Source organism: Hemitrygon akajei, chromosome 15 (assembly GCF_048418815.1).
Source record: "Hemitrygon akajei chromosome 15, sHemAka1.3, whole genome shotgun sequence".
NCBI lineage: Eukaryota > Metazoa > Chordata > Chondrichthyes > Myliobatiformes > Dasyatidae > Hemitrygon > Hemitrygon akajei.
This window is the reverse complement of record NC_133138.1, coordinates 74,358,985-74,386,726: the sequence shown is the minus strand read 5'-3', so window position 1 is coordinate 74,386,726 and position 27,742 is coordinate 74,358,985. Positions and strand designations below refer to the sequence as shown.

The following is a 27,742-nucleotide window of genomic DNA, read 5'->3' as shown; positions in this document are numbered from 1 at the left end:
CAAGTCAATAATTAGCTCCTTTGTCTTGCTGACATTGAGTAAGAGGTTGTTGTTATGGCACCACAAAGAGAGATTTTCACTCTCCCTCCTATATGCTGATATGTCACTCCCTTCGATTCGACCTACGACAGTGGTGTCCTCAGCAAACTTAAATATGGCATTGGAGCTGTGCTTAGCCACGCAGCCTTCAGTGTAAAGTGAGTAGAGCAGGGGGCTAAGTACACAGCCTTGTGGTGTACCTGTGCTGATGGAGATTGTGGAGGAGACGCCTCTGGTCTGCTTTAACAATATTATCCCTTACCTGAATGAGCAGATTTTAAAAATTGCTTTTCTAACAAAAGATGTTCTCTAAATCTACATATATTAGTCAGCGTACACTCTAAATAGCATGTGCTAAATTTGACATGGTACCACTGTTCTGTTTATATTAGTGCCATGTAAATAGGATACTGGTATGTTGAGATGTTCTGGTTGGATAAGGACACCCTGCCCTCCCTCCCTATTCACCATCTCCAGGTCAAACCAGTTTCAAGGCACTGGATCCCTCTAGCTTCCATTGGACCCCTATCCTCACCAGAACCAATCTCAATCTGAGTACATCATGCCAGGCTTGAGCAGTTATTAGCTTAAATGTACTGAGATCTCCCTCCGTGCCAGGCATTGCCGCTGTAATTTCAAAGTCAGGGAATTTATCAGTATCAATGGTCTCACTATAGATGGGGGAGTTGTCTTGTTCATCAACAGCCTTGGCTCACTCTCAGAGCATTTACTTATCCCAGTGAAAACTGTCCCATCACACAGAATGCCTTTCATGGGTCCCGTACTCCTCCTCGCATTGCCTGACAAGCACAGCAATCATTAACCTTTTTACTCCATAGCTGAGTTGAATAATACCTCTATGTATGAGCAGAGGTATTTTGGGGTGGCAGGTTTCCCTACCCTGCACCTTCAAGGAGTTCCTTTCATGCTCTCCTCAATGACCACACTGACTTTTTTTTTCAGAAGTATTCTATTTTGCTACCAACTTCTGTAAATATGTTTGGGTAGAAATTATTAGTAATGTAATAGAAGCAACACACACAAAATGCTGGTGGAACGCAGCAGGCCAGGCAGCATCTATAGGGAGAAGCACTGTCGACGTTTTGGGCCGAGACCCTGCGTCAGGGCTAACTGAAAGGAAAGATAGTAAGAGATTTGAAGGTAGCAGGGGGAGGGGGAAATGCAAAATGATAGGAGAGGACCGGAGGGGATGGGGTGAAGCTAAGAGCTGGAAAGGTGATTGGCGAAAGGGATACAGAGTTGGAGAAGGGAAAGGATTATGGGACGGGAGGCCTCGGGAGAAAGAAAGAGGGAGGGGAGCCACACTTAGGTTGGAGGAACAACACCTTATATTCCTGGGTAGCCTCCAACCTGATGGCATGAACAGTGATTTCTCTAATTTCCGTTAATGCCTCTCCTCCCTTTCTTACCCCATCCCTGATTTATTTATTTCCCCCCTCCTTTTTTCTCTCTCTCTGCCCCTCACTCTTTGCCTGTTCTCCATCTCCCTCTAGTGCTCCCCTCCTCCTTTCTTTCTCCCTAGGTCTCCCATCCCATGATCCTTTCCCTTCTCCAGCTCTGTATCCCTTTTACCAATCATCTTTCCAGCTCTTAGCTTCACCCCACCCCCTCCGGTCTTCTCCTATCATTTCGGATTTCCCCCTCCCCCTCCTACTTTCAAATATCTGACTATCTTTTCTTTCAGTTAGTCCTGACGAAGGGTCTCGGCCCGAAACATCAACAGCGCTTCTTCCTATAGATGCTGCCTGGCCTGCTGTGTTCCACCGGCATTTTGTGTGTGTTGCTTGAATTTCCAGCATCTGCAGATTTCCTCGTTTTTGAGTAATGTAATAGAGTTGACATTAAATTCAGTGGATCACGGGAGTGGAGTTCATTACACAAATTTTACCTCGATATACCTTTAGAGCACCGACAAAGAAAAAATTCTATTCCAGTAAATCGCACTTACTGACTTAGGCCAAGCACTCCACGATTGTGTTTCAGCTCTAACGCCATGTATGAATGACGGCTGAATTTAAACTCTGTTCTGCTTGCTGAAGTTTGCCAGACAATAAACAACAAATTTTACACACCATTTGAGAGCTTGCAGCATGAATGGGTTCATTCAATATGCTGGCTTTGGCTCTTCCCACATTTCATGAGAGTGCTACCCCGGGGGAACGGTGGTGGCTGCCTATCAGGTGGGGTGAGGAAGGTGCTGACTATCTTTATTAATCTGGACTCAGTCCAATGTGGTGTCGCTGGGGCCTATTGTGGCATCCAGAATTTTTATTTCATAGAATTAATTGAGCTGGGACTCCTGGTTCTTATCTCCTACAGATCTGCACCTTATAAAGCACTGTTCCTGCAGCTCAGAACCACAGGGCTTAATTGCTATGCATGGTTACACCGCTACTAAATAAACCTTTTGTTTAAAAGTCTTTTCAGTCATTGTTAATGTGTCTGTGGGCAAGTTAATATTTAAACACTTAGCTGCTGTTGAATTGTCTGCCTGTTTGCAGCTTCAGTTGTAATGATGTTGTTCAAGGTCCACAAATTGCCTTCTAGCGATACTTTAACAAGGGGCTACCTGTGGTGGAATTTGAGTGACGAAGAACTAGACTCCAGCTCAGTGTTCAGGGGTTTGAAGGTAGATTTCAAGACTCCAATAAGTGGTATTCTAGACTGCTTAAATAGCAAAAAATAGGTAGACGGCTTATCACACATGGCAAGTCATTAACTATTTATCATTTTGATTTGCCTGTATTATGTTTTGTTGTTTATTTGACATTGGTACAGGCCGCATGGTTATTTAGGACTGTAAAATATCAGGCACCCTATGTAATTTGTAGATTAAATACCATAATCAAGGAGATGGATCGGTTGTGTATGTAATATTTGAGTAATTGTGTGCGTGCGTGTGTGTGTGTGAGTGTGAGTGTGAGTGTGTGTGTGTGTGTGTGTGTGTGTGTGTGTGTGTGTGTGTGTGTGTGTTGATTAAGCATTCTTCTTTATTTAAATAATTCATAAAGGTTATATGTATAAATACATGAATAACATATGCCGTTACGCTACCAAGTGATACGTGTGTGCCTCACTTAAAGCAAACACAAGGTCTCACATTTCAGATTTGAATTAGGTTAATGTATTGAAGTTACAAAACATAACATTGGCGATGAGGTATTATTAAAAATGAACCAGAGATGGCCTGTTGAAGTGCAGCAAGACATTCAAATCTAAAATTGCAGGGAGTAGAAAACACAGCCCAACACCTGCAGAGACTGTCGAGTTTAAAAAAAGTAACGGAGCATGTGTTCTTCAGAAGGGAAGAGTATCAAAAAAAGACAATAAACGGAACAATTCATGGGTTCATAAAGAGTAAGTAGTGGGTGGCGATGATCATAAAAAAGAGCAGAAATAGGCTACTTTGGAAAGATCAGCATGTTTGATTGCACAAGAGATAATTGGCTCATGTATACTGAGCTAATTGAACAGTATTTTGAAGCAAATGAAATAGCCAATGAGAAATTAATACAAATTTTACTAAGTGATTGAGTTTAAAGGTATACAGTTTGCTTTGAAGTTTGACTGCTTCAACCAAACCAATAGAAATGAACTCTGCTGATATTGTAAAAGTAATTCAGGAATATTTAGAACCAAAGCCATTATTGATTGCAGAATGCTTTAGGTTTCATAAGTGAAATCAGATGAAAGGGAGTCCATTTCAGCTTGCGTGGTTGAATTGAAGAAATGGTCTGAGTATTGTCAGTTTGATAATAGGCTTGATGATGCACTGAGTTTGGTTTGTAGAATCTTACAACAAAACATTCAAAAACAGCTACTAACTGAAGCACAACTTGCATTTAAAAGAGCAATTGAAATTGCTGTATCAATGGAAACAGCAGACAGACACAATTGAGTTGCAGTCAGGCATGAAAGCGAGCATGAACAAGCTTGTAACGCCTAAACAGAAACCAGCCTGGCCAAACAAATTGTGTTATCATTGTGGCAGGGTCTCACGTACACCAGATTTAAAGGTGAAAATGCATCAAAGTGGAACACATACAAAGAATATGTCGAGCGGACAAAAATAAATGGACAGCACAGAGAATAGAAAAAGATAAAAAACAACCAAGTTGCAGTTGTATGGACTATTATGTAACACATTTAATACACATTTCATTGCAGAAAATCGAATTAATTTCAAAATAGTATATTTCCCTGTGTGGAAGATGTTGGCAGCTGCTGAGTTTAGAGACATGAATTTTGGCTGCTACTCCCGTACAAGAGTGATTCCTTGTGAGGATACCAGCATTCAAATGAGACATGAAACCAAGGCCAGCCTGCTCCTTTCGGAGGTATCAGAGATCCCATCAGCCTAAGTCATAGAAAGACTGGGCAGTTATTGCTGATTTCAATGCCAGTCGTCACACAGTATCAGTATGGCAAGAAAAAAGATTATTCAGCTGTTGTAACATTGATGTTTATGGAACCCAGCTGCTTCTATTCTTCCGACGTGAACCCCGTCGCAATAGTTCAAAAATACTTCTTTGGGTGCAAAGATTTTTTGTGACGTCCAGAGAAGGATGTGAAAGGCACTGTAAACATACACACCTTTCCTTTCTTCCTTCCTTTGCCCGAACTGGCTATTCTTTAGGTGCAAGCTCAAAGCATTCAGCTGGCATTTTGCACCCTTGAGAATCTTTGGAGTTCAGCCCTTTCTTTTGACTCATTGTCCACTGATTCCACTTTTATTACCGCTTAGGACAAGGCTTTCTTTGGTGCTGAAACCATGAATCTCCGACAAGCGCATATTTTGAAATTAGTCATTGTTGTGTGGTGTATTTTTTTAAATTCCTGTACATCCTGACAGGTGCAGTCAGTTTGGATACTTCTGTGAGTACTATAAATCCCTGGTGTGCAGTCTTGTGCTTTTGTTCTTAAGAGCTCAGTGGTGATGTGGATATCAGTGGCATAGCAGTAGTTATCAGAAAGCCCCAGAGGAGGTGCTAACTAGCTACTTCCTTGAACAGGTTGATTGGGGCTCTTAACTGGGTCAGTAAGTTCCAGGATTTCAATGTAACCAAGAGATTAAAAATTATCTTTATTTGTCACATGTACTATACATCAAAACATACAGTGAAATGCGTCATTTGTGTCAAGGACCAACACAATCCAAGGATTGTTTAGTAACAGAAGTGATATCATAATCTTAACTGATGTTATTTCCTTTGTACATATTCTCTGGAGTGCTACTCTAGCCTATTGCTTTCTTAAATAATTATCAAATCAAAATCTCCCTCTGAGTATTTTCAGTCTCGACTCCAGCTCCAGATCTCTGCCTTGCAGTAGTTTATTTGAATTCCATTTGCCAACACTCATGAATTTTCTTCCTTATGCTCTCTTTCATGAACTTTTAAAATTTGCATTCTTTAGAAAGGGACGGAATACTTTCATGGAAAACTTCCAACCCCAACAGCAATTTCCTGGGGAAGCTGCGTGGGTTGTTGTCGTACGTCGACCCAGTGTGGAATTGCTACCATTCTTGGTCTTGATGTGTTGCAGACTGACATGGTACTCATACAGTCCATAGAGCTCGTCAAAAATAATTAAAACCAGACCACCCAGTCCGTTATCTTCCTGCCCACCTGATCAAGATTTTATTAACTAATTTCACAGTCTATAGTCCTGTAGTCTGACTTACTAATGGTTCATTATGTACCTTTCACATGTTTTGAGGGTGTTCTTCCTCCCCTGGTTTCACCAATAAGATGTAACTCTCTGATTCCCTAAAAATCCCTCTAATCTTCCACCAGTTAGATTGAATTTATACTCTGGTTATTGATATATATACATGTCTCTCTCTCTCCCCCCTCTCTCTCTCTCCCCCCTTCTCTCTCTGCTCTCTCTCCCCCCCTCTCTCCCTCTCTCTGTCTCCCCCCCCCCCCACTCTCTCTCACTCACACACCAGGGCTTCATACCCTCCCCTTTCTTGATCTTTCTGTCTCCATCTCTGGAGACGGCCTATCTACTGATATCTACTATAAGCCTACAGACTCTCACAGCTACCTGGACTATTCCTCTTCCCACCCTGTCTCTTGTAAAAATGCCATCCCCTTCTCACAATTCCTCCATCTCTGGAGACGGCCTATCTATTGATATCTACTATAAGCCTACAGACTCTCACAGCTACCTGGACTATTCCTCTTCCCACCCTGTCTCTTGCAAAAATGCCATCCCCTTCTCACAATTCCTCCGTCTCTGCCGCATCTGCTCTCAGGATGAGGCTTTTCATTCCAGGACGAAGATGTCATCTTTTTTAAAAAAAGGGGCTTCCCTTCGTCCACCATCAACTCTGCTCTCAAACGCATCTCTCCCATTTCTCGCACATCTGCCCTCACCCCATCCACCCGCCACCCCACTCGGGATAGGGTTCCCCTTGTCCTTACCTACCACCCCACCAGCCTCCAGGTCCAATGTATAATTCTCCGTAACTTCCGCCACCTCCAACGGGATCCCACTATCAAGCACATCTTTCCCTCCCCCCCTCTTTCTGCTTTCCGCAGGGATTGCTCCCTACGCGACTCCCTTGTCCACTCATCCCCCCCATCCCTTCCCACCGATCTCCCTCCTGGCACTTATCCTTGTAAGCAGAACAAGTGCTACACCTGCCCTTACACTTCCTCCCTCATCACCATTCAGGGCCCCAGACAGTCCTTCCAGGTGAGGTGACACTTCACCTGTGAGTCGGCTGGTGTGGTATACTGCGTCTGGTGCTCTCGGTGTGGCCTTTTATATATTGGTGAGACCCGACGCAGACTGGGAGACCGTTTCGCTGAACACCTACACTCTGTCCACCAGAGAAAGCAGGATCTCCCAGTGGCCACACATTTTAATTCCACGTCCCATTCCCATTCTGATATGTCTATCCATGGCCTCCTCTACTGTCAAGATGAAGCCACACTCAGGTTGGAGGAACAACACCTTATATACCGGCTGGGTAGCCTCCAACCTGATGGCATGAACATTGACTTCTCTAACTTCCGTTAATGCCCCTTCTTACCCCATCCCTGATATATTTAGTTTTTTTCCCCCTCCCCTTTTTTTTTCTCTCTCTGCCTATCACTCTGCCTGTTCTCCATCTCCCACTGGTGCTCCCCTCCCCCTTTCTTGCTCCCTAGGTCTCCCGTCCCATGATCCTTTCCCTTCTCCAGCTCTGTATCCCTTTTGCCAATCACCTTTCCAGCTCTCAGCTTCATCCCACCCCCTCCGGTCTTCTCCAATCATTTCGCATTTTCCCCTTCCCCTCCTACTTTCAAATCTCTTACTATCTTTCCTTTCAGTTAGTCCTGACGAAGGGTCTCGGCCCGAAACATCGACAGCGCTTCTCCCTATAGATGCTGCCTGGCCTGCCGCGTTCCACCAGCATTTTGTGTGTGTTGCTTGAATTTCCAGCAACTGCAGATTTCCTCGTGTAGAACTACAGTAAGTCCATTCTAGCCTTCTGGCTGACCAGGGTGTGAACAGACTTGTTACATGTCTCCTTGCAAAGTCGGTCAAACTGTGAGAGTAAACAAGGATTATAGAGGGGTTATTTATGCTATGATCTGGATCCATTCTGGTACTCTTTGTTCTGACTAACACAGCGAGGCTTTATCTGTGTTTATAAAGGAAGCATTAATGATTTCTGAAGAAATATTCGTGGCATTTATGACTTTCATTATGCTGTGCTGACTGATGAAATGTCCTTTTGGCCAGGCATTCATAAAAAACCAAAATGATTGTTGGGGACAGGGATGGGTGAAAAGGCCAGGCCAATTTGGAGTGGTTGGTCTACAGCTGCAGAGAGGACAGTCTGTGAGAAATTCATGACTTAGATTATACTGAAGCACTGGTACTGTCTGCCCATGTTCACTATTAAGTTGGACTGATCTTGGGTGAATAGGGACCAGCTTTTCTCACATCTGAGTAATGGAGGCTGGGTCTTGAATGATGCAATGGAGTGATGTAGCAGGCCAGAACGCACCCTTTCAAACACCCCTACTGAAAGCCTTTTTTATCTCTAGCTTTACTGGCTGTAATGAATTTAATGCCTCTGACGCATCAACATTTCTTAATATTTTTAACTTACAAAAACATTTAAAATAACTAAAAGTGAAATAAATTGTAGTCTGAAAATTACCAATTTTTTAACGCCAACTTTAAAAGACAGCTTTTTATGTAATGAGAATAAGCAAACATATTTGTAAATTATTCAGAATAAGACAAATCATAAACCATAAGTCATTTTATGAATGAACTTGTGTTATGCTATTTTTTAACTTGTATTGCAAACACAACTTATTATATGCACTATATTGTGCACATCTCCCACAAGATCTTCTGGTTAGATGGTGGTGCGTTCAATTGCAGTGGCTTCTCTGGGGGTCAACCAGAGGTATTATTTCCCTTTTTAAATGTATTTTTTACAAAGGCAAGACCCTGTTGAACATTAAGAACTTAAAGTACTGCAGGTCTACCCTATCAGCGAGTTGCTCGTTGGTGGAGAAACTGAAGCAGCTGGAGTAGGTATGGATCGCGCTGCTGCCTACGTGGAGAGGCGTTGGAAGAGTTGGTGCGTGAAGGCTGTTGGACGTTGTTAATGTGGAATGCTGCAGGTCTGATTTATTGGCGGACGGCAGGGACAGATGGTGGGGGAGATGTGTGCCCTCGGTTGTAGCAAGGACTAGGCCTCAGGCTGCCCAAGGGAGAGGCGTAGGGGTTGGTGCGCTCCACTGGCGGTGGTGTGGCACCGTATCCAAGACGGAGACGGTATTGCTCGCAGTATTCCCTTGGCAAAAGACAAGTTGTATTGTGCTCGACTGCTGCAGCATCCACCGACTCGGGGATCCTGGACTTTTCTTTTGTGTGACTGTATTTTAACTGATATCTTATACCTGCTATATGTGCCTTGTGCTGTGTATGACTGTTGGAACTGCGTTTTGCACCTTGACTCTGGAATAACTCTGTTCATTTGGCTGTATTCTTGGGTATCCATGTATGGTTGAATGAGATTAAATTTGAATGCGAGAAGAATCTGGCTCATTGTAGGTTAATTATCCTCAGGTTATTTTGAAATGTGAGTTTATTGTCAAGTGCACAGGTGCAAAATGAAAAACCTACTTGGAGCAACTTCACAGGCAGCAGAAGTTTATCGGGATGCTGCCTGGTTTAGAGGGCACGTGCTATCATGAGATGCTTGATAAACTTGGGTTGGTTTCTCTATGGAGGCTGAGGGGAGATCCGATTGAGGCTTATAAGATTATGAGAGGTGTAGACAGGGAGTATGTTTCCCAGAGTTGAAATGTCTAATATCAAATGGTATGCATTGACGGTGAGAGGGGGTAGGTTCAAAGGGGATGTGAGGAGTAAGCTTTTTTTACTCAGAGTGGTGGATGCCTGGAATGCACTGCCTGCTTTGGTGGTAGAGGCAAATATGTTAGAGGCTCTTAAGAGATTTCTGGATAGGCACATAGATGTAAGGAAGATGGAGAGACAGGGATGTTGTGTAGGTAGGAGGGATTAGTGTTTGGGTGTTCTTGACTTGCTATTTAGCTGGTTCTGTTCCTGTGCTGGACTGCTCCTTGTTCTAAGGACCCCACCAAGCAGGTCTTGCTCTCTTCGGGAAGGGCATACAGGAGCCTCAGGTCTCACGCCATCAGGTTCAGGAATTGTTATTATCCTTCAGTCATCAGTCTCCTGATAACTTAATTCAGTTCAACTCCGAGTTCTTCACTGAACACAACCTTTGGGCTCTGCAACTCATGATCTCAATATTATATATTTATTCATTATTTTTTCCTCTCAACTCAAGCTGGTAATGACCCAAGTGTGGGCATAGCCAAGCACACTCATTTCTCAATATAATGTTCAGTCAGATTCGTGGGTTGGCCAAGTGATACAGAAAGCACTCTCTGCGAATAGGTATATTAATCATTTATTTACAAACAGTAAAAATTCAACCAAACATTCATGTTCCTCAAGTCACAGACACTACAAAGCTGAATTTTCAATACACAAATGAACATTCAACAAATATACTTGTCAAATGTGCACAGAGAGAATACCTTCCCAGCATCATGTGCATCCTTGCCTTAAACAGAGGAAGAAGAGAGCAAATCCCTTCCATGTGCTATTTTATATTCCCAGGATATCTGAAACTAGATACCAGCCATCTATCCAATGGGAAAAGCAGCTGCACCTTCTAAACTAACCAGCTACAATGGAAGTGGCTTTCAACAGTCAGAATAAGGCATTCCCCCACAAGACTCTCAACTGCTAGGAACTTCCGGTCTATTCTAGTGGTGTTTAGTATTGTGGCTTTCTAAAGATTTATATAACATTATTATTATTTAAAAATTCTCAGCTCAAGCTGGTAAATCCTGAGGTACGGTCATAGCCAAGCACACTCATTTCTCAATTGCTAGGAACTTTAGGACTATTCTAGTGGTGTTTAGTATTGTGGCCTTCTTAAGATTTACATACATTGATATTTCTATGTAGCCCTAATTGTTTGCTGCTATTGCATAGTACCTTTGGCATAATAGCAGTTGTAGATATTGCATTCGGGACAATATATACCCTGCTCATGTTCCAAAGTCTTTCAGTTTCCTCTTTTAATTATTATTATTATTGTATTTGCATGGCTTGTCTTTTGCACATTAGTTGCTTGTCAACCTTTGTGCATTGTGTAGTTTTTCATTGATTCTATTGTATTTGTTCGGCTGTGAGTGCCTGCAAGGGGATGAATCTCAGGGCAGTATACGGTGATATCTGCGTACTTTCATAATTAATCCTCAAGCAGCTCCTCCCAAAGGTGCAGTGAGATGTGCCCGTGATGTATTGGGCTGAGTTGTGTACTCCAGGTTTTAAACTAGCAAATCAATTGTTTCATGAAATGGTACTTACGATGTATCTGAATATGGTAATCTATGTGGAGCTTTTACATTTTAAACAGAGCCATTCTTGCAGTTCCAAGCATCTGACGGGCACTGATGTGTGTTAGTGGCTCTGTGTGAGGTGGGGGGTGGGGGGGGGGGGTGGAGGTGGAGGATGGTTGAGTAACAGAGACCATAAGATATAGGATCAGAATTAGTCCATTTGGCCCATCGAGTCTACATCATGTCTGTTCCATTTCCCTCTCAACCCCATTCCCCTGCCTTCTCCCCATATCCCTTCATGTCCTGACTAATTAAGAACCTATCAACCTCTGCCTTAAATATTCCCAATGACTTGGCCTGCACAGCAAGTTGTGGCAACGAATCCCACAGATCGAAGGAAGTGGGCTAAGGCTTGTTTTTAAATTTATTTCTTACTTCCCTGCCAATTTCTCTTGAACACATTAACTCCTTGTTTTTTTTAAAGACACAGGCCGAGGTAATTCAGCTCATCAGATCCATGTTGGCTGTCAGCAGAGCTATTCCATCAGGCACATTTTCTTGTAATCTTGCACCTCAGCCTCACTCACATACCCTTCAACTCCTCTTCGACTCTTTTGCCGCTGACTGACACTTGGAGTGATTTACAGCAGCTAATTAACCCACCCGCATGTCTTTGGAAAGGGGAAGCCCACGCGGAGATTGGACAAACTTTGCACCGAAAGCTTCCCAGGTCGGGAGCAGACCCGGATCACCGGAGCGTGAAGCAGCCATCGCTAACCTGCAGTTCACTGAAGTGTACTAACACTGACACTTTGCTGAAGTTCAAAAAACTGCTGCTGCCCTCACCGGTAATAACTCAGCTGCTTAATGAACCGTTGGGGGCATCACCCTGAAACGTGATTCTGTGTGGTATAATTGCCCACGTTTCACATCCCACGTCAGTTTTCTCACACACCCCGCTTGCATCCCGAATCTGACCCGGCCTCTTGCACTGAGTTCAGCTGTGAGAGCACACCGTTGGTGAGTGATAATAGCAGAAACACCAAGCAAGGGTAAATGAGACCAATTGATGCTGCTGCCAAGCTCCCTCCATTCATACAACAGATTGTAACTAAAGTCGGTTTTAGCTTGCATATCTCAGCTCATCTAAACTCTAGATCCCAGTCCAACCTTACCCCTGGTCAACACTCTGGACCACAGCTCTGGCCGCACTCTCAGGGCCCACACTCTGAACCCCGGATCTGACCTCGCTCTCGTCCCACATTCCTGACCTGGTTCCGACCTCACTCCCAGTCCACACACTCTGAACCCCGGATCTGACCTCACTCTCGTCCCACGTTCCTGACCTGGTTCCAACCTCACTCCCAGTCCACACACTCTGAACCCCGGATCTGACCTCGCTCTCGTCCCACATTCCTGACCTGGTTCCGACCTCACTCCCAGCACACACTCTGAACCCCGGATCTGACCTCGCTCTCGTCCCACATTCCTGACCTGGTTCCGACCTCACTCCCAGTCCACACACTCTGAACCCCGGATCTGACCTCGCTCTCGTCCCACATTCCTGACCTGGTTCCGACCTCACTCCCAGTCCACACACTCTGAACCCCGGATCCGATCTCGCTCTCGTCCCACATTCCTGACCTGGTTCCGACCTCACTCCCAGTCCACACACTCTGAACCCCGGATCTGACCTCGCTCTCGTCCCACATTCCTGACCTGGTTCCGACCTCACTCCCAGTCCACACACTCTGAACCCCGGATCTGACCTCGCTCTCGTCCCACATTCCTGACCTGGTTCCGACCTCACTCCCAGTCCACACACTCTGAACCCCGGATCTGACCTCGCTCTCGTCCCACATTCCTGACCTGGTTCCGACCTCACTCCCAGTCCACACACTCTGAACCCCGGATCTGACCTCGCTCTCGTCCCACATTCCTGACCTGGTTCCGACCTCACTCCCAGTCCACACACTCTGAACCCCGGATCTGACCTCGCTCTCGTCCCACATTCCTGACCTGGTTCCGACCTCACTCCCAGTCCACACACTCTGAACCCCGGATCTGACCTCGCTCTCGTCCCACATTCCTGACCTGGTTCCGACCTCACTCCCAGTCCACACTCTGAACCCCGGATCTGACCTCGCTCTCTTTTCCCTCTCTAGTCCCATGCTCCTGCTCCGAACTCCCTCCCAGCCAGCCCCGTCCGATCTCTCTCGTGGTTCACAATCTAGCTCAATCTCCTGATCTGACGCTGGCTTCACCTCCGGCCCACACTTGGAACTGAGCTCATGTTACTGGTACACTCCTGCTCTTTTGAGCCTCTGGAGCAATTTTGAAGTGGAGTCTGGGACAGACCTGGAGTATGCAGATAGTAGTTCAGTGGATAATGTATATGCTGTCAGCTGCACCTTTTGAAGTTAGTGAGGTCGCAGTACCAGTGGCCCCTTGGAACTGCAGGATAGTGATCTGTTTGCTTGGTTCAAATGCCCATAAAGAATGCAAACCCTGGACTGTGTTCTATTGGATGTCCAGCTGACATTCATGGAGGTTCCTTTTTCAATGATTTACAGTATGTCAACACATCGAAAATATTAAAGATGTCTGCAAAGTAGCTGTTAAACATCCTTTACACTAAAGTTCAGTTTATTGTCATTTAACTGTACACATCTATGATGATGGCATCCGTTAGCCTCGCGAGACCATGGATCTGCGCCTGGAAAGTCTTGCTTCAGTCGTCCTCTCCAGGGTGCAGGCCTGGGCAAGGTTGTATGGAAGACCGGCAGTTGCCCATGCAGCAAGTCTCCCCTCTCCAGGACACCGATGTTGTCCAAGGGAAGGGCAAGGGCCGATACAGCTTGGCACCAGTGACGTCGCAGGAGTTGCCAGAGCGAGGTTGAAGGCAACGTCGGACTGCCTTAGGAACTCCAGCTCCGGATTTGCCCTCAGGGTTTACTCCCGAAGCCTTTCCCATGAGTGGGTATGGCCACAAGGCAGCAGGAGTCCTGACGAAGGGTCTCGGCCTGAAACGTCGACAGTGCTTCTCCCTATGGATGCTGCCTGGCCTGCTGCGTTCCGCCAGCATTGAATTTCCAGCATCTGCAGATTTCCTCGTGGAGGCTTGAAATCAGAGTTTTCCCTCCCTACACAACTATACTGCCAAACAAGTCAATGTTCCTCCAGACCAGGGTGCACAATGTAGTACATATAACTCACACATAACACATAAAGTAACGTTACCACAAGTAAGTTTACAAATAATCAGGTGCAGTTACGACAGTTTAAGTAAACGGTAAGCAGTATAATGCTACTGCTGCTTCATGTGTGCTGAGACCTGGGTGGCAGCAGGAAGTTCAGTAGTTATATGGCTGGCCAAAGAAGCATTTTCCTTTCCTAACAGTTCTTGTTCGAATGCTACGGTACTTCTTGCCTGATGGTGGGGTGGGGGAGGTTCAAAGAGGTTGTTGGATGGTTGGGACAATACTAATACTAAGGGCCCTGCATACATAGTGCTCCTGATAAATATCTCTGAGGGGTGGAAAAGAGACCCCGATGACCCTCGCAATCCTTTGTAGGACTTTCAATTAGATGGTGGTCTCCTAATTCTAGGTTGTTAAGGCAGAAGATTCACGCTGACAGGAGCCATCAGTATCTCTTTGTTGAAGAGAGCCTGGTACATGTTACACTTTTTGACCTCCTTTCAACCAGCTTAAGTCCTTCAGCTTTCCAGAGTCTGGTGCATGAATAGCAGATCAGGGCTCGAGCTCTCTCCCTGTGTGGAGGGTCATCGGAGGCCACCTGCACACATAATTGCAACAAAGCTGTTTGCGAAGACTTGCCTCCTGGTTCCTCGAATGAAGTCTTGGTTTTCAATTCCTTCCAGCTGCAAGCTGATCTTTGGCTATTGACATGTCAGTGTGGTTCGATTTGAGAATCATTTTTATTTATTCCTTCAGAGACCTCCCACTGCATCTTTTTAACTTTTTCTTAATAGAACAATTCAGCAAGAGTCATATAACCTCTTTTGTAAATTTCCTCTCACCCCTTTGGTGAGATCGTCTCAGAAACAGGACCTTCATCCCGCCACATCCATGCTGCCCATTCTGTCCCTGTCTACACTAATCCAACTGGGCAGCACCAGCTGTCTAGCTGCCCTTGCCTTGACAATTTATTTGCCTGTCTGTTGTGAGTACCTGCCTCCACCACCCACTCAGGCAGTATGGTTGAATTTCCGTCCACTTTCTGATTAAGTTCTTCCTCAAATTATGTCCAAATTTGAATTCCATTACGTTAAATTTATACTCTGTAGTTCTAGACAACTTTGATATCAGGAAAAATTTACTACCCTCTATCTATCAGATCTTCTCCAGAGGTTCAAAGGTTCATTTTATTATCAAATTATGTATGTATAATACAATTCTGATATTCATCTTCTCCAGATAGCCATGATATGAGGAGGCGGATTCAATAGGGTCTTATAAGAGACTCCTGGATCGGCACATGGAGCTTAGAAAAATAGAGGGTAATGAGTAACCCGAGGTAATTTCTAAAGTAAGTACATGTTCGGCACAGCATTGTGGGCCAAAGGGCCTGTAGGTTTTCTGTGTTTCTATATACAGAAAAACCCTGTAGGTCATTGAAAGGAAAGACATCAACTCCCCCCGGCATGAAAAAGAAAAAGAAACAAAACCCTCAAACCCCATTAGCCCCCACTCCCTCCCTTACACAAAGACTAACAGATCCCCCCATGCAAAACAGCAGCTGGAACATCGAAACCCCCCAACTCCAATTCCCTCCCTTGCTAAAAACAGCAACAGTAACATAAAATCCCCCAAACCCTTCCCTTGCAGAAAAGAGCAACAATAACATCAAATCCCCAAACCCCTCCCTCACACAGAAAAACTAATAGATCCACTCCAACAAAAATAAGTCCAGCCTATTGTCTCTTACAACTAAAATGAATCTCCTCTGTCTGCCCTCCAGTGCTATAATAATAATCAGGTAATTTCCGCTCAGGCAGTTAGCTTAATGAATTTCCTGGTACTGCAGGTCAGAACTGCAGTGGAGGGGGGGATATCCGTGGGCTTTTTCTGAAGGAGCATATATTTCAGAAACAGGATCAGAGTTATTATCACTGATCTGTATGACATGAAGTTACTTATTTTGCTGTAGCAGTGTAGTGCAAAGAAATAACACTGCTATAAATTAATGGCTAGTGGGGAAAAGAAATGATGAGGTAGTTTTCACGGAGCATGCAGAAATCTGATGGTGGAAGGGAAAAATATGTTCATAATTGGTTGGTGTGGGTCATCAGGCTCCTGTACCTCTTCCCCAATGATAGTAAGAAGTAGAGGGTAAGACCCAGATGTTGAGTGTCCTTGGTGATGGAACCACCTTCTTTTGTCATCGTCTCTTGAGCATGTCGGCAATGGTGGGGAGGGTTGAGGTTCACTACAGAGGTAGGTGGGGCTGCCTCAAGTGGATTTAATAACCCCAGGGTAAGCAATGGTAAAAGTCCTGAAGAATGGTCTCGGCCCGAAACTTCGACTGTTTACTCATTTCCATAGTTGGTGCTCGACTTGCTGAGTTCAGCCTTCTGTACGTGTTGCTGTGGATTTCCAGCCTGTGCAGGCTTTCTTGTGTTCATGGGAAAGGTTAGCCTCTTTGCAGCATGCCTGCAGTAAACAAGTACGTCCTTCAGGAATGTCAGATAATGCTGGGCTTTGAACAAGCAAGTATAAGCAGCTTCTGGCCAGGCTGCAGCCGGCTCGGCTCACAGCTGCTGTGGACACACCTCTGCCCAGAAATTTTACAGTAGCCCAGTGTTCGTATATTTAGGAGAGGGGAAAAATGCATTGGGAGGAGGGCTATATGAAGGAAAAATAAACTCAACCTTAGTGAAAGTCAAAACAACGGAAGGTGCTGGAATTTGAAATAAAAATGGAAAACATTGGGAACTCTCTGCAGGTCAGGCAGCATCAGTGGAAAGAGAAACAGAGATAATGTTTCAGGTCTATGACCCTTCATCAGTAATATTCTGTCTTTAAACTCCCCCCCCCCCACCCCGCCTGTTTGACCTATCATCTTAAGAGAGATCTTTTTCCACTAATTATGCCTGTTCTTCTCCATCTGAATTGAGCTGTTGCATTCACTGACTCTGGCTTTCTATCTTGTACTCAACTGATCTTGGATTCTGTGAAAAAGAGCTTCAAAACTGAGTGCCTGCACTTGAGTGAAAATCAAATGCTTGGCACAGTGTACCATTGATATCTTCTTACTGGCTGCCTTGTGCTACTTATTATCTGTCTGACTTCCTTGCAGCTTTTGAGTTATCAAAGAAGATGTAATGTGAAGAATTTAGCAGGTCAGAATCTATGGAGGGACATTAAGAGTTGACATTTCTGGCCAAGAGCCTACATTGGGATTGGGAAGGAAGAGGACCAAAGCCAGAACAAGAAGATGGGAGAAAGGGAAGTACAAGCTAGTAGGTGATAGGTAAGACCAGGTGAGAGGAAAGGTGGATGCGGGGGGTGGGATGATGTAAGGAACTGTGAAGTGATAGGTGCAAGAGGTAAAGGGCTACTGGAGAGGAAATCTGATTGGAGGGGACATTGGACCAAAGAGTAAAGAGAGGGAGGAGGGGAACCAGAGGGAGGCGATGTACAAGTTGTGTGGTAGGGGAGGAAAAGAAAAAGGTGATAGGACTGCCAGAATGATGGAAAACAAAATGGGGCAGGGGGTGGGTAACTAATTGGAGCTTTCTTTGTTTTTCATTCCTTTTCCTTCCCCCTAACGTTTTTCTGTGCTGTTTGAATGAACTGCAGCCCTAGCTAATAAGAAACTTCCAGCTGGATTTGGCTCCATCTGAAGCACAGAGAATTTGAGGAAGGAACTCTGCTGAGCAGGAGGCCTGTCATTAATCAGGGCATCTGCTTCCAATCTTCAAACCTGTGTTCCATCATTGAGATCTGCTCTCAATCCAGAACGAGGAATCAGCAGCTTTCCTGAGCAAGGGGAGCTCTGCTGGTTTGCAGCAAGAACCATAAATTGCTCCTGCTTATTTGTCATAAATTTATCACCTGCTACGCTTCAGTGCGATTGATTTATTGCAATATTGACCTCAGTCTGAACTGTAGTTTCTGGATAATGCATTATTTCTGGTTGCAGCATACAGAATGTCTTGCACTTGAGCAAGATGGATGCTGCAGTGGTGTCCCCCAGAGAAGATACCAGCATTGTGGATTGTCGGCGAAGGAGTATTGGAAGTGGAGGAGGCTAGGTGTGCATGATGAGGTAAGGGAAGGCAGCAGTGATAGCAATAATAATCTGGTGATCCTCTCACCGCTACCTCCAGCCCTGCCCAACCCTTTGTCGGCAGAAGGTCAAAAAGCTTGAGAACAGATTCCAGTCAGGCTCAAGGAGGCTCCAGTTCGCCTACCAGCCCCGACTAGGAGTTGAGGATGCCATCATCTACCTGCTGAACCGTGTCTACGCCCACCTGGACAAGCCGGCGAACACTGTGAGGGTCATGTTTTTTGACTTCTCCAGTGCGTTCAACACCATCCGCCCTGCTCTGCTGGGTGAGAAGCTGACAGTGATGCAGGTGGATGCTTCCCTGGTGTCATGGATTATTGATTACCTGACTGGCAGACCACAGTACGTGCGCTTGCGACACTGTGTGTCAGACAGAGTGATCAGCAGCACTGGGGCTCCACAGGGGACTGTCCTGCCTCCCTTCCTCTTCACCATCTACACCTCGGACTTCAGCTACAACACAGAGTCTTGCCATCTTCAGAAGTTTTCTGATGACTCTGCCATAGTTGGATGCATCAGCAAGGGAGATGAGGCTGAGTACAGGGCTACGGTGGGAAACTGTCACATGGTGTGAGCAGAATCATCTGCAGCTTAATGTGAAAAAGATTAAGGAGCTGGTGGTGGACCTGAGGACGGCTAAGGCACCGGTGACCCCTGTTTCCATCCAAGGGGTCAGTGTGGACATGGTGGAGGATTACCAATACCTGGGGATACGAATTGACAATAAACTGAACTGGTCAAAGAACACTGAGGCTGTCTAAAAGAAGGGTCAGAGCCATCTCTATTTCCTGAGGAGACTGAGGTCCTTTAACATCTGCCGGACGATGCTGATTGAGGATGTTCTACCAGTCTGTGGTGGCCAGTGCTATCATGTTTGCTGTTGTGTGCTGGGGCAGCAGGCTGAGGGTAGCAGACACCAACAGAATCAACAAACTCATTCGTAAGGCCAGTGATGCTGTGGGAGTGGAACTGGACTCTCTGACGGTGGTGTCTGAAAAGAGGATGCTGTCCAAGTTGCGTGCCATCTTGGACAATGTCTCCCATCCACTCCATAATGTATTGGTTAGGCACAGGAGTACGTTCAGCCAGAGACTCATTCCACCGAGATATAACACTGAGCGTCATGGGAAGTCATTCCTACCTGTGGCCATCAAACTCCTCCCTTGGAGTGTCAGATACCCTGAGCTAATAGGCTGGTCCTGGACTTATTTCCACTTGGCATAATTTACTTATTATTATTTAATTATTTATGGTTTTATATTCCTATATTTCTACACTATTCTTGGTTGGTACGACTGTAACGAAACCCAATTTCCCTCGGGATCAATAAATATGTCTGTCTGTACAGCTTCTCTCCCACTATCATAAGGTTCTTAAATGGACCTCTCGTGATATAAAGATGAACTCTTCCTTGAGGTGACCCTTGCATCTTACTTGTTTACCTGTCCTACCTCTGTAACTGCAACACTATATTCTGCATTAGGTGTTGGCGCGTGGCCTAGTGGATAAGGCATCAGTCTGGTGATCTGAAGGTCACTGGTTCGAGCCTCAGCTGAGGCAGCGTGTTTGTGTCCTTGAGCAAGGCACTTAACAACACATTGCTCTGCGATGACACCGGTGCCAAGCTGCTTGGGTCCTAGTGCCCTTCCCTTGGACAACATCGCTGGCGTGGAGAGGGGAAGGCTTGCAGCTTGGGCAACTGCCAGTCTCCCATCCAACTCTACCCAGGCCTGCGCCCTGGAAACCTTCCAAGGCGCAAATCCATGGACACACGAGACTAACAGATGCCTATTATTATGTTCTGCATTTCTGTTATCGTTTGTAGTAACTCAATGAAGTTATGTTTGGAATTATATGTCTGGGGGGGGGGGGTAAACAAAGAATTGATTTTCACACTATCTTAGTATATTTGACAATAGTAAACCAATTACCTGGTATCAATTGATCAGTGCCTCTGATGTCCTGCTTCTCTGTGAAAGTGTCTGGGAGCAGTAGCTATGAGTTTTAAGACCAACTGCATCAGTTGTTCATATCTGGATTGACATCTTTAATCTTGATAAGTGCAAGAGCAATCTGCAGAAGGCAGTCCTTCTTTTTGCATTGGGCTAGGGAGTAACACATCAGACTGGGCTGGTCTGGATTGGATTAAGAGTAACTTTCCACTTAAGTTGTCAGGGATGGTGTGTTCAAGGTGGCACGTGCAAAACCTTTGTTGACATGTGACATGCATTGCTGCCCCCTGATTCTTTAAAGCCCATTCACAATAAAAAGGTACATTAATAATTAAAGTTTACTGACAGATGAAGCAAAACAAGGATGCTGCCGGGTCTGAGGGACATGAATTATAAAGAAAGATTGAATAGGCTAGGGCTGTATTCTTTAGAACGTAGAAGATTGAGAGCAGATTTGATAGAGAAACACAAAGTTATGAAGGGTATAGATAGGATAAATGCAAGCAGGCTTTTTCCACTGACGTCAGGTGGGACTACAACCTCAGGTCATGGGTTAAGGGTGAAAGGTGAGAAGTTTAAGGGGAAAATGAGGGGGAACCTCTTTACTCAGAGGGGCGTGAGAGATTCAAATGAGCTGATAACACAAGTGGTGCATCCAAGCTTGATTTTAACATTTAAGAGAAGTGTAGATAGGAGCATGAATAGTAGGGATATGGAAGGCTAGGGTCCTGGTGTAGGTCGATGGGAGACCATTGACCTAAGACCAAAAGATGTAGGAGCAGTAGTAGGCCATTTGGTCCATAGAGTCTGCTCCACCATTTCATCATGGCTGATCCAATTTTCCTCACAGCCCTTATCTCCTGTCTTCTCCCCGTATCACTTCATGCCCTGACTAATCAGGAATATATCAACCTTTGCCTTAAATATACATAAAGTCTTGGCCTCCACAGCTGCCTGTAGCAAAGACTTCCACAGATTCACCACCCTCTGGCTAAAGAAATTCCTGCTAATATCTGTTCTGAAAGGATGCCCCTGTATTCTGAGGCTGTAAACTCTGGCCTTAGACTCTCCCGCCATCCACTTTATCAAAGCATTTCACCATTTGATAGCTTTCAATAAGGTCACCCCTCATTCTTCTGAATTCTAGTGTATACAAACCCAGAGCCATCAAACACTCTTTATACGGCAAGCCATTCAATTGTGGAATCATTTTCATGAACTTCCTTTGAATCCTCTCCATTTTCAGCATATCCTTTGGAAGATACGGGGCCCAAACCTGCTCACAAGTGAGTCCTCACCAGTGCTTTATGAAGTTTCACCATTACATCCTTGCGTTTATATTCTAGACCTCTTGAAATGAATGCTAACATTGCATTTGCCTTCCTCACCACTGACTCAACCTGCAAATTAAACCTTTAGGGAATCCTGCTCAAGGGCTGCTAAGACCCTTTGCTCCTCAGATATTTTTTTGTATTTTCTATCCTTTTAGAAAATATTCAGCCCTTTCATTTCTTCTACCAAAGTGCATGACCATACACTTCCCAACATTGTATTTCATCTGCCATTCTTCTAATCTGTCTGAATTCTTCTGTAGCATCTCTACTTCCCCAAAATTACCTTCTCCTCCAGTTACCTTCATATCATCTGCAAACTTTGCAATCTAGCCTTCAATTCCATCATCCAAGTCATTGACATATAACAAAAAAAAATTGGTGCCAACATAAACCCTTGTGAAACACCACTAGTCACCAGCAGCCTACCAGAAAAGGCTCCTTTTATTCCCACTCTTTGCCTTTTGCCAATCAGCCACTGCTTTATCCATACTAGAATCATCCCTGTATTATCATAGGCCTGTAGCCTGTTAAACAGCCTCATGTGTGGCACCATGTCAAAGGCCTTCTGAAAATCCAAGTACACAACATCAACTGATTCTTCTGTGTCTATCCTGCTTGTTACTTCTTCAAAGAATTCAAAGGGATTTGTCAGGCAAGATTTTTCCTTGAGGAAACTATGCTGACTGCAGCCTATTTTATCATGTGCTTCCAAGTAACCTGAGACCTCATCCTTAATAATCGACTCCAACATCTTCCCAACCACTGAGGTCAGACTAATTGGCCTATAGTTTCCTTTCTTCTGTCTCTCTCCCTTCTTGAAGAGTGGAGTGACATTTACAATTTTCCAGCCTTATGGAACCATTTCAGAATCTAGTGATTCTTGAAAGATCATTACTAATGATTCCATGATCACTTCAGCCACCTCTTTCAGAGCTCAGGGGTGTAAACTATCTGGTCCAGGTGACTTATCTACCTTCAGATCTTTCAGTTTCCCAAGAACCTTCTCTCTAATTATGGTAACTTCACACCCTTCATGCCCCCATCACTTGGAACCTCCACCATACTGCTAGTGTCTTCCACAGTGAAGACTGATGCAAAATATTGAATCAGTTTGTCCACCATTTCGTTGTCCCCCATTACTACCTCTCCAGCATCTTTTTCCAAAAGTCTAATATCCACTCTCACACCTTCCTTTTACAGTTTATGTATCTGAAGCAATGTTTGGTATCCTCTTTACTATTATTGGCTAGCTTACTTTTGTATTCCATCTTTACCTTCTTAATAACTTTGTTAGTTGCCTTCCATTGGCTTTTAAAAGTTTACTAATCCTCTAACTTCCCACTAATCTTTGCTTTATTATATAACCACTCTTTGGCTTTTATGTTGGGCTTGACTTCCCTTGGGTCATCTTTCCTTTAGAATACTTCTTCCTCTTTGGGATGTATGTACCTGCGCTTTCTGAATTGCTTTCAGAAATTCCAGCCATTACTGCTGTGCCATCATCCCTGCCAGTGTTCTTTTCCAATCAATTCTGGCCAACTCCTCTCTCATGCCTCTGTAATTCCCTTTACTCCACTGTAATACTGATACATCTGACTTTAGCTTCTTTTTCCTCAAATTTCAATGTGAAGTCAATCATATTATGATCACTTGCCCCAGCAGTTCTTATACCTTATGCTCTCTAATCAATTCTGGTTCATTGCACCACACCCAATACAGAATAGCTGATCCTCCAGTGGGCTCAACCATGAGCTGCTCTAAAAAACCATCTCATAGATACTCTAGAAATTCACCATACTGTAATCCAGCCCCAACATGATTTTCCCAATCTACCTGCATATTGAAGTCTCCTTTGGCCATTGTAACATTGCCCCTTTGGCATGCATTTTCCATCTCCCATTGTAATTTGTAGGCCACATCCTTACTACTGTTTTGGGGTCTGTATACAACTCCCATCAGGATCTTTTTACCCTTGCAGTTCCTTAGCTCTATCCACAATGATTCAACACCTTCTGATCTTATGTCACCTCTTTCTAATGATTTGATTTCATTTTTTACCAACAGAGCAACACTGCCCCCTCTGCTTTCCTGCCTGTCCTTTTGATACAATGTTGGACGTTAAGCTCCCAGCTATAAACCCTTCAGCCACGATTCCATGATGGCTACAACATCAAACCTGCCAATCTGTAACTGTGCTGCAAGTTCATCTACCTTATTCCATATACTGCACACATTCAGATACAACTCCTGCAGTACTATATTCACCCTTTTCAATTTTATTGCAGCATGATCAACCTTTTCATTCCTAACTTTGCCTGAGATCTTACCAACATCTGCCTCCACAACCTCTCTGCTAACTGTTCTGGTACTCTGGAAGTAGGCAGTTTAATTGGTTTTGATATGGATTAGTTGGGCCAAAGGGCTTGTTTCTGTGCTGTACTTCTCTATGCTTCTATGAATGATTTTTTACAACCTGAGAGCGGTGAGATACTTTCACAGGCAACCTCTCATACCGGTTTGCAAGACCTGATGATGGATGATATATTTTGAAATCCTCGCAGCCTGGTGTACACATCAGTATTTGCACAGTAAATGATTACAATATTAATACTATTTAGAGAAATGATGTTATCTTTCAAATTTTTTAAAAGATTAATATTAATAATATTTGAACAAGTTTTCTAGCATCAGGTAACAGCTCTAATGATGTGCCCTAGCTTAGCATCATGCAGATGTTTCTGTAAGAAGAAGGATCTAAAATGTTTCATATATTTTCATCTGACTGTTACATTTTTACTAATAGTAAAACAACAAATCCATGTAAATAAGCAACAAGGCTCATCTGTTTTCTTTTAAAAAAAAACTCTAATTATTGTTACCAATTCATTGATTGATGATAATCTCTGCTCAAAAATACCAAGGCACGTGAGAAAATGTTTAGAAGATTTTTGCCAATTTGAGCATATGCTCTCAAGAAGGTTCGCAATCCCGTCTTAGGGATTTGCCTTTCATCACAAGTCAGAAGACGTTGCACCGCCCCCCCCCCCCCCCCCCACCCTGTCGTTCTGTTGCATTTGCTTTCCCACCACTTATCCATCTAGTAGCCTGGATTTCGGATCATCCAGCCAAATCTCTTGCTTCAACATTCTTTCTGCTTGAGGACCCAATCTCTCAAACCAATGTGCAATCAGTCTTCCCAATCCATTGGATCTATGGCAACTCCTTACCGTTAGTGAACTAAGACCACAAGAGTTTGTCCTATCCTCTAACCGAAGTGATGATGCTTGCCATAAGCTGTTTCCAGGGGCATCAGTAAGTCCCGTATTTCAAGTGGATGCTCTTACAACCGATGGGTGCAAAGGGGACTGTTTATCCTTAGGTGATGTGTTCACTCAAATTTTCTATTATTTTTCAACCAGCTGTGTTTAGCTGATCAAGATTGGGGATCTTGCAGAATTCCTACACTAACGTTTCTAGAATCTCCAGTAATCAGCACCCTAGCTATAACCTTGCAGCTTAGAATCCAAATAATACTGTTGCCTTGCAGAGCTTCCTGTTATTGAATAACATTGCATTGTTTAGGTGAAGATTTTCTAGTCTTTAAAAAGAGTATTGCATTTCATGTCCTTTGCTAGCTCTTCAGAAGCTATTGCAGAAAGCTGCGATAATGTGGAGTTCTAATCTAGAGAGCTGAAATATTTCTAGATAAGGTTGTAGCAGAGCCGACTGTTGACACTTTCCACTTCCCACAGTTCTTACCCACAGCTGGCTGGCTGGTGTGGGGGACAGCACACACAACACACCTTCCAGCTTTGTGCTTCAATTCAAGCAGCAAATCTGATTTAAAAATAGCTCTGCACCAGGGCAGACACGTGGATGGGCAAGAATGAGTCTCGGGCTATTTACTCATGTTGTTTCTATCAGGGAGGCCCCGCATTCAGTTAATTCAAAGTCAAAAATTCAAAGTAAATTTGTTTTAAGTGGTTATGAGTCACCATACACTACCCTGAGATTAATTTTATTGAGAGACAATGTAGAACGGGCCCTTCGAACCGCGCTGCCCAGCATTTCCCCCGATTTAACACTAGTCTAATCACAGGTCAAGTTACAATGATCGATTCAACTACCAACCAGTACGTCTTTGCACTTTGGGAGGAAACAGAAGCACCCAGAGGTCACGGAGAGAACATACAAACTTCTGACAGGCAGCAGCAGGAATGGAACTCAGGTCACTGGTACTGTAAAGCATTGTGCTAACCACTATGCTACCATGCAGCCCCATCCTTGCAGTCATTCACAGTAGAACAAAGAAAAACAGTAGAATCAACTACAAAGACTGACAACCTTGTGTCACTGTTTCACTTGTATCACTTCTGCAAGTGACACTGTTGTGTCACTTTTTCCGAGCTCTGTGCCCAAAGAACTCGGGTCTCCGGGCACACAGCCGGCAGCTATGTTCCGTGTTCTCCCGCGACACATCAGACGGCAGCACCGGCCTTGAATCTGCCCGCCTCCAGAGCCACAGAAATCCAGCACCCTGAAGGTGCGCGTCCTTGGATTTGGAGTTCAATTATCAGCTGACGGTTTGCTGATGTGTGTCTGAAACCTGATGGACTTTTGTATAGCATTCCCAAGGTACAGGGTACAGCATGTGTGTAAGAAACAGGAGACTTTATACAGATCCAGAGATTTCCATGCCCTGACAACCCCAGTTCTAGAATAAATGTGCCACTGTAGCATAATGGTTAGCATGGTGTCAGAGTTGAATTCCAATATCATCTGAAAGGAGTTGTACGTCCACCCCATGGGATGCGTGGCTTTATCCTGGGTGCGCTGGTTTCCTCCCAAAATCCAAAGACGTACCTGTTAGTAGGGTAATTGGTCATTGTAAGTTGCCCCGTGATTAGGCTAGGGTAAATAGGGGATTGTGCAGCTTGAAGGGCCAGGAGGGCTCATCCTGCTTGTAACTCAATCAAAGTTAACAGGGCTAATATGCCATGATTTTACCCTGTTGTAACTGGGATCTCTGATGTACCAGTCCAGGAGAAGCAAGAGTAAGTTGTACATTCTAAGAGTGAAGTGACCAACAGGAAAGGCAGTGTCAGCATGGCTGGCTGCCTAACACGAGATAGATTTTAATGGTAATGGGGACACATTCATGGTTTTTTTTTTGGTACGAGAATGCAATAGTTTTCTGTGTCACATTTTGAACCATAGTTGGAATTCGGCCCGTCACCTCTGTGGTTGTGACACAGAGCTGCCCCACCAAAGTGCACCTGACGAGATGTGATTTGTCATTCCTAGTATTTGGAGTCCTTTTGTTGGAGGGGAGTTCATGGCAACATGACAGAGTTTGGTCAAAGTTGTTTTCCCCTGGTGTGTAATACAATGCCAAATGGAGTTTCTGCAATACGCTCAGCAATAGCACAAATCCTATATTCTCTGAAAGCTGATGCCATCTCAAGCAGAAGTGGGGAATTCATCCACTCTGGGAATAACTACACAAGCAGGGTGCTTGAAACACTCTGAAAACTACTTTTGAGCCCAATAACCTTTTGAGATTATAATTTTATTTATTACTCTGGAGCTTAGAACCACACGTCAGTCCCCAAGGATGTTCCTGCCCAATGCCCTGCAGTGACCATTGAATTGAAAGGAAGCACTGGATATAAATAGAAAACTTGGTCAGAACTGTGGCCTCTTTAACACGACAATAGAATATTGTCAGTCACTCATTGCTGGTTGCACAGCTTTCCTTGCTCGGTTCCTTCCACGAGGACAATCTGGACTCCTGCCACAGAAACATCATGGAAGACTTGGATTTTGGATTGAAGTACGAGTGCAGGGAGGGAATTTCAAAATTCAATTCCTTATTGCAACCATTTCATTGGAGCTGCTACATCTGGTAGAAGATGAATTCTGAGGCCCACTTGGCCTAATAATGTGCTCTGTGGCTGTCAGGAATAGTTCATTAGTGTGATGTATTGCAGGTGGCATTTGGCATGGATTCAAGGACTGCTGCTGAGTTTCCTTATGTAGGATAAGTTTATTTTGAAAAGCTTCTTGTTTAGTTGAATTAAATCAGAACAAAGAACTGAAAACGGAGTACTCTCAATTTGCAGCAGTAGAAACCAAACCATTTTATCACTAACTTTATTCTCCATAGTTCCCCAATGTGTTGCAT

At 44.3% G+C, this 27,742-nt stretch overlaps 1 protein-coding gene across 9 annotated transcripts in view; it reads left to right on the top strand.

Annotated features, from left to right (window-relative positions):
- Positions 1–27,742, top strand: part of n4bp3 (NEDD4 binding protein 3) — a 193,050-nt gene that overhangs the window by 77,309 nt on the left and 87,999 nt on the right. Inside the window, exon 1 of one of the 9 annotated variants that reach the window (XM_073067780.1) lies at positions 18,203–18,251. The exons of the other annotated variants lie outside the window; for them this stretch is intronic. The gene's annotated coding sequence lies outside the window, so the exon portion shown is untranslated. Of the gene's footprint in view, positions 1–18,202; positions 18,252–27,742 lie in introns of those variants that run through there. 9 annotated transcript variants of the gene reach the window in all.